The sequence below is a fragment of the Macaca nemestrina genome, chromosome 16 (assembly GCF_043159975.1).
Source record: "Macaca nemestrina isolate mMacNem1 chromosome 16, mMacNem.hap1, whole genome shotgun sequence".
Lineage (NCBI taxonomy): Eukaryota > Metazoa > Chordata > Mammalia > Primates > Cercopithecidae > Macaca > Macaca nemestrina.
Window position 1 is genome coordinate 17614217 of NC_092140.1, and position 7968 is coordinate 17622184.

Sequence of the window (7968 nt, forward strand, 5' to 3'; positions counted from 1 at the left end):
GTTGTTACATAGAGGCAAAGGGGCTAAGTCCTGCAAGATTAGAATGGTCCAGCCATGCCAGACATCCTGGAGAAGAGCTTTCTAAGCAGAACAATAAGCACGAAGGTCTGGAACAGAAAAGAGTTTAGGGGGCTTCAGACAGACAAATGATAGAGAAACGACAGAGAGGGAGGTTTGGAGTCAGAGCCATGATAGTGGGTGCAAAGTAGTCATTGAGGACATGACAGGACTGATTAATACTAAAAGCTCACTGGGTTCCGTGAAGAATGGATTAGGAAAGACAAAAGAGAAAGCAGGGAAATCAGTTAGGAAGTGACTGTTGTTCTCCAGGCAAGAGATGATGGGGACTTGGGCTAGGCTGGCAATGGTGGGGAAAATAATTTACAGACGTGAGTCCACAGGCCTGGTATGGAAAGATTTCACTTCTTTCATTTTCAAATAACAAAATGAGACTGCCTTTAAGATTCTATTGCCTGAGACAGAGAGAAATGAGAAGCATTCAACTTACATTAATTCAGCCACTTCTGAGTTAACCTCTATATCTTTGGAATAAATAGTCAAATTTGTGTTTCTCCCCTCCCCTTCCTCTTTGCCTTCTCCTACAGTGAGCTAAGCACTTTCATACTGGCTAAGGGAATTGTGGTCTGCAGGGGAGTTTCCTTTTCCCGCTGGTCCCTCTCACCCCCGCCCCCCTCCCCATGTGCAGTTATTCCTACCTGGTCGCAGGTGCAAGCCTGGATTTCTGCTGGGTCTTCTGCTCTCTTGTTAGAATCTAGGCTGTCATGTCCACATGCTCTACATCTTCCTCCACTGTCTGCCACCTCAGCTCTTCTGTGGCCTTTTCCCAAGGGCCTGTTAGCATGGAAGCCAGTGATGTTTAACCCCATCAGATGGAGCACTCATTTTTATTGAACAAATGTTTTGAAGTAATCCCTTTAATGATCTCAAGTTAAGCATCACGGACAATAGAATCTACCTACACACAATTTCTCAGAAATTAACATAATACTCTAATTGTAATGTAAATGAAACATGAAAAGAAAGTAATTAATAAAACACTGTGTATTGCAACATGTAAATGCTGAGACCTGACTACAGTAGACAACATAAAGAAGTTCTCAGATGCTTATGTCTTTTAACTATCTCAAGTTTGGACATAAGAAAAGTAAGAGCAGAAGACATTCCTTTCAAGAAGAAAATAAAAGAGCAGAGGTGTTTGTGGACACCAGAATTAAACTTAGTGATAGGATAAGTGAGAATAAATCTGACTTAAAAATAGACATATAAGGCCAGGCGTGGTGGCTCACGCCTGTAATCCCAGCACTTTGGGAGGCCGAGACAGGCAGATCACGAGGTCAGGAGATTGAGACCACGATGAAACCCCATCTCTACTAAAAATACAAAAAATTAGCCGGGCGTGGTGGCGGGCACCTATAGTCCCAGCTACTTGGGAGGCTGAGGCAGGAGAATGGCGTGAACCTGGGAGGCAGAGCTTGCAGTGAGCCGAGATCGTGCCACTGCACTCCAGCTTGGGCCACAGAGCAAGACTCCGTCTCAAAAAAAATAGACATATAAGAAAAAGAAGAGAAAAACCTTAGTTGAAGCAATCACATACCCAGATAAAAATATAGACTTTTAGAATGAAGAAACTGGGGAAGTATAATGTTCCCCAATTAGCTAGGCTTTTAAAAAAATGTCAGGTCAAAATACTTCCCTATAACATAAAATATCTCTTAACTTCTATCTTGAAATCCTACTATACGTCAAAGGATAATCCAGTTTCTGAATGTAGGGAAATATTTGCAAGTCACATGAATGCAAGACAATTCTATCATTGCCCCCACCAAATAAATGCCAGTAATAAATAAACCATTGTGAGATGCTGACCAAACACCAAACTGCAGGCTATAAACTCTTTCCTAGCCATTAATTCCACTCCTATTGAATATCTAGAAATCCCCCTGTCTTTCCTCCGTCAAAAAAAAAGCTAGTTTGGAAGACGTAAAAAGACTAAGTCAGAACACACTTTTCCTCACTGTCCTTACACTTTGGTTCTTGATAATAAAGGCACATTTTAGAATTTTTAAATGATGCCATCTTTTTTCCCCCTTTGAAAAGTCTGATTTTGAAACCATTTGAAATCAAGGCAACATAGTAAGTGATAGTACTCAGATTTGAACCAGGTAGTCTGATTCCAGAGGTGGAAAGAAGTGATTGGATCCAAGATGGATGTTGGAAGTCAAATCAACAGGATTTGCTGAAAGATTGGATAAGAGGGAGTGAACAATGGATGAATCAAAGATGATTCTCGGGGTGTCTCCTGAGTTCCTGGAAGCCTGACAGTTCCATTTACTAAAAAGAGGAAAATGAGAGAGAAAATGTTAGGAGGTGTTGAGGGTGGGGAGCAGGAAGGGTGGATTTTGAGTTCTGCTTTAGGTGAGCTAGGTTTAGACTGCTAATGAGACAGCTAAATGGAGATATCAAAGAAATAGCTGGATATAGGATCTAGAGCTCATGCAATAGTTCTGGACAGGAGATTAAAATGTGATGGTTTTAATAACATCAGTAACATAATAGCAGTGAGTGCTCAATAAATATTTGTTGACAGAATCTGTGAAAGACTAAGTAAGCAATTACCATGGTCCAAGAGAGAAATGAGACCTCAAACAAAAGGAATAGCAATGGAACAGAAGTGTACACATTTGAGAAATATTCCAAAGGTAGAATCAATAGGATTCAGTGACTAAGTAGGAAGGGGTGAGAGAGGAAGAAATTGAGAATGACTCAAAGTGTGCTAGCTTGGAAAGCTAAGTGAATGGTAAGGTCATTAATGTGGGAGGCAAAACAGATATGGGACTGGGCATGAAAATCAGTGTAGATGACTATTCTTTCTCTTAACAAAGTAAAATGTTTGTGTTTTTCAAATAGCTTTGAGCTTCAAAATGTTTGCTTGCATTTTAAGAAAGCAAGCTTTAAAAATACACTTTAATTTGTCTACAGCAAGACAGATAACTTTAGTTTAATTATTACCTTTGGAAAAAAAAATCCTAGGTAGAAACACATTTGGTAAAAACTATTTTCACTTTCCTAATATTTTATATCACAAATCAGGATGTAATCCTCCTCTTTTCTACATTGGCCATGAATTTTATATTTTCTCTCTCTCACTTCATACATATGGATACATTTTTTTTAATCATAAGAAATCAAATGTCTAAAGCAGGCTCTAAGAGATATTTAAGGTAATTGTTCTTTGCTCCATTAGGAAGGCCCTTTTCAACAGCACAGAAAGACAGATGGTCCAGAAGCTTCTAAGAGCAGCCTTTAAATAGGACTCTCAGTTTTTTAGGTACTTACCACAATGCTTTGCACTTAGTAGGCACCTGAATAAATGTTCTTTGAACATGGTAAGAAGTAAATATGTCCTCCTGTTAAATTGCCAAAAGAGTTTTCACAAACTCCCTTGCTAACATATCCCTAGCTGCAAAACCCTGACACTTCTTGCTTACATTTTATCTAAGGTGAAGTGAGCTTTGACTCCCTTGGCAAATCGTTCAATGTGTTCCTACTACTGATAACAACCTTTTTAGTATGACCTTTTACTATCATTTAAACCAATGTTCCTAGTGAAATGTCTGTTGAATTATACCACACAAAAGCAAAATTTCATCACATATATATATATATATATATATGTGAATATATATATTCATTTATCAAAAAGACTGGTCACCTTGCCATGGAAGCATATTAGCTACCCGACAAAATTATTTTTTGCTACCTTATAATGGTTATTAAACAGAACCTTTTTCTCTTCCAAACCTATATAATTACTTCTCTTTTTTTTCCTCTAAGGGATCAGGCAGTAAACACCTATTGTCCTGAGAGCATTTTCGCAAAGTTTTGAGTTCTGCTTACAATTGCTCTGGTTTTCTATTTTATCAAGAAGCATATTCTGAATGTTTTTAAAATCCACAGTTTAATGTAGCCACAAATCTTCGTACCCAAACCCAAGTCAAGGTCTTACATATAACCTCAGCAGTGCGTATTCATTGTTATTCAATTAATTAATATTAGTATTTGTTTTTAAAATCACATTGTGAGGCTCACGGCTTTTTATCTAATTAATTCTTAATTGTACTCCAGACACTCAAATTCCGTATACTTTATGTACAAAAAGTCATTTTGAAACAGTTGCTCTGTCAGTTTTCTTCCTTCCATGCACTGTAGATATCTACTGATCACTCTTTCCCATGAATTGCTCATTTAATGCTAATTCTCCCCAATTATTGTTAGTTAAATGTTGTTCTTGTGATTTTATAAGGCAATAATACATCATTTAAGTGTCTTACTCTAAGGTGTTGTCCTAATGTAGCAAATGCAAAAACATCTCATTCCCCGAAAGAAAGGAAATTGAAACATCTGTCTTTCTGGGTCTTTGTTGTGAGTTCTACTTGCTAAAAGTGCAAAATGGCAGAGCAAGATAAAATGATCATGTGCCTCCCATGATGGTTACTTAACCAAATCAATCATACCACCCATGGAGGAGTGTTTGCTTGCGGAGAATGAAAACGAGTACTACCAGGTCTTTGACTACTACTCTTTCCTTGGTCTATTTTACCAGCTCTTGCTCTACCACTTTATCTCTGAATGTTATCTGTCTACATTATCAGCTCCCTCTTCTCATCTACTGTGCTCCAATGGCAAAGACTCTGCCTCCCACTTTACCTTCCCACCACATACCAAACACACACACAGACTCACACACACACACACACACACACACACACACCCCGTTTTCTATTCCTGGCGGCCTTCCATAAGGAAAATTCTTCTCCATCCTCTCTATCTGATGATTCAGCTTGCCCTTCCACTCAACTGAAATAGCTTCTCTTCTGTATAGAGATTTCCATAATCCCTCCATTCCAGTAAAGTTAATTATTGCCTCCATTTATTCAACCTTACTACAATTACGTAGCTCTATTACCATACTGTGTATTTAAATTATGTTTAAATGGCTGACTCTTATGAAAGTCTGTGAGCTCTTTGTGGGGAAGCACTATTGATTATTGATATCTGTATTGATCTGAGGTAGGCAGAATTCCAAGATGAGTCCCAATGACTCTTACCCTTGTATAATCCTATCCTGTTGAGTATGGACAGAAACTGTGATTATGTTATGTTATAGGGCAAAAGGGATATTATCTGGGTTAGACATGACCTAATCACATGAGTCCTTTAAAAGTAGAAAATTGTCTTCAGTTGGTTGCAGGGAAGACATTAGAAAGACACACTCCTGTGTACAGCCATACCACCCTGAATGCAACCAGTCCCGTCTGATCTTGTCAGCTAAGCAGAGTTGAGCCTCGTCAGTACTTGGATGGGAGAAAGACACACTTATGCTGACCTGGAAGAACATCAATAATCATATTGTGAACTGTCTATGGGGGCCAGGTAGCAGACTGCCAGTAGCCTCTAGGAGCTGAGAGCAAGCAGTCCTTGACCAACATTCAGTAAGAAAACAGGAACTTCAATCACGCTGCCTCAAGGAACTGAATTCTGCCAAAAGCTGAATGAACTTGGAATCAGGTTCTTCCTCAGCATCTCTAGACAGAAAATCAGCCCAGCCGACACCTTGATTTTAGCATTGTGAGACCCTAAGCAGAAAGCCCAGCCATGGCATGCTTGGGCTTGTGTCCTACAGAACTGTGAACTAACAAATGATTGTTTTTCTAAGCAATTACATTTGTGGTAGTTCGTTATGTTGCAATAGAAACTACACACTAGTACAGTGCCTGGTACATAATAAAATATTGGCTGGTCAGTTGTTGCTTGGTTGATTTGAATTAATGAATGAGAGTATGGAAGGAAGGACAGAGTAAAAAGAAAGAGAGGAGGATGAAAGAAATGTGCTATGCAGAAAAAAAGTTTGTATTTTGGCCCATTCCAACAAATGAATTTTCAGAGAATGAGCAGACACTTTCTTGGAATGATTGATTGGGCTTTCTAGCTGAAGAAATGTGGCAGACCTATTATGCCTGTTTAGATTAGCTTTTTCTGCTCATGTTTCCTAACTTCCATCCCATCCCTCATCCGTAATCATTCCTTGACCCTGTTGTCATCCTTACCCTGACTCCGAATTGTCTGGTTAAAAAGAAAAACATAGCCCTGACAACTGTCAGCTAGTAGCTGGCCTAGTTGCTACCAGCTATGCCACAGTGTTTTCCTGTTGAATATAAACAGCTTCACATTATTTCAGCATCAGGAGAGAACTCACCGTAATTATAAAGTAAACAAAAAAGACCACTTCATAAACTTGCTTGAACAGAGTTCAAAACAAAGAGACTGTGCAACCACAAAACAATCAAACATCTTCCAAAGAATATGAATGACAACTGCTTCCCTTCCAATGTCAACTCTAGCTCTGCTCTATTCCTCCTGCCCCTTAAATAAAAAATATTAAGATACCCATTCACCTAATTGGCCTGCGTTCTGACAGATTCCAATCCGGACCCCTGCTTCTTTGAATCCTCCCCCAAATCATTTAACACAAGCACAATTCTTAAAATAAGCTTCTCCTAACTCCCTCTTTTCAAGACAATTTATGGTTCCTCATGGTGTGTGATCTTCTTAACTGCAGCAAGCAATAGACTCATCTTTGCTTGACTAAAGGTATTTTCCTGGAGGTCTCCTCTGGCTTCGTGGACCTCCACAGAGGTGAGGATATCCAGGCTAGACACCTCTTGGATGCAATGTCATGAGTGTTTAATGACTCATTGTTGGGGTATGTCAAAGTAAAAATAGCTGAATCTAAAAGTTTGCACAAATCATCATACACCCTCTTCTCCAAAGCTGAGTGCACTTCAGACTTACCTACAAATGCCACCTCTCGGGAGCTGGTTTCCACAGCCCAATAGTGACCCCAGGAAAGTGACAATTGACTATCACAGTGGTGACTCTGGATCGAGTCAGGATTGCTGCTAATGTCATCATGAGTCACTGTCCATATTCTGTTTTTCTTGCTCCTTTCCAACTCCTGAGCCCCCAAAACCCAAGTGCATAAACATTGCTTGGGCTCTGTCCTGGTCCCTGTTCCCAAGTGGTAAGAGGGGTAGAAATTCCCTGAGTAAACTGCAGAATGTATAAAGTATTTAGGTTTGGATTAAGGCCAAGGACAAGAGTGTAATTGCTATTAATTTTATTTGAGGTGAGACTTAGACTGTAACTGTAGGCTTTTCTAAGAATAAAGACTTATGATAGAATCAGACAGGTAAAAATGTGATTAATAGGACTCAAGATAGGTAGGTGAGCTAGGCTCAGATTTGACTGACAATCAAAGGCTTGCTCCAGGTAAGCATACAAGGAAAAAGCTGGTATGGATGGGGAAGGGTGAGTCTTTGGGTGTTTATTGCTCTAAACCAGAGATTCTCAACCTTGGATGAGCAATGGAATCATCTTGGGAACTCTAAAAATTCCTAATATCAAGGCAACATTGCAGATCAATTGAATCAGAATCTGGGATCCAGGCATCAGAATTTTTAAAACTCTCCATGTGATTCCAGTGTAAAGTCAAAGTTCAGTTCAAGAAATAAAATATTATGGCCAAGTGCAGTGGCTCATGCCTATAATCCTAGCACTTTGGGAGGCCAAGGCAGGCAGATCATCTGAGGTCAAGAGTTTGAGACCAGCCTGGCCAACATGGTGAAACTCTGTCTCTACTAAAAATACAAAAGTTAGCCGGGTGTGGTGGCACACGCCTATAGTTCCAGCTACTAGGGAGTCTGAGGCGGGAGAATTGTTTGAACCCAGGAGGCGGAGGTTGCAGTGAGCCAAGATCGTGCCACTGTACTCCAGTCTGGGCAACAGAGTAAGACTCCTTCTCAAAAAATAATAATCATAATAATAATAATAAATTATAAATAAATAAATAAAATGTTATCTGTACCTTCGAAAGACCCTGTTATCTCC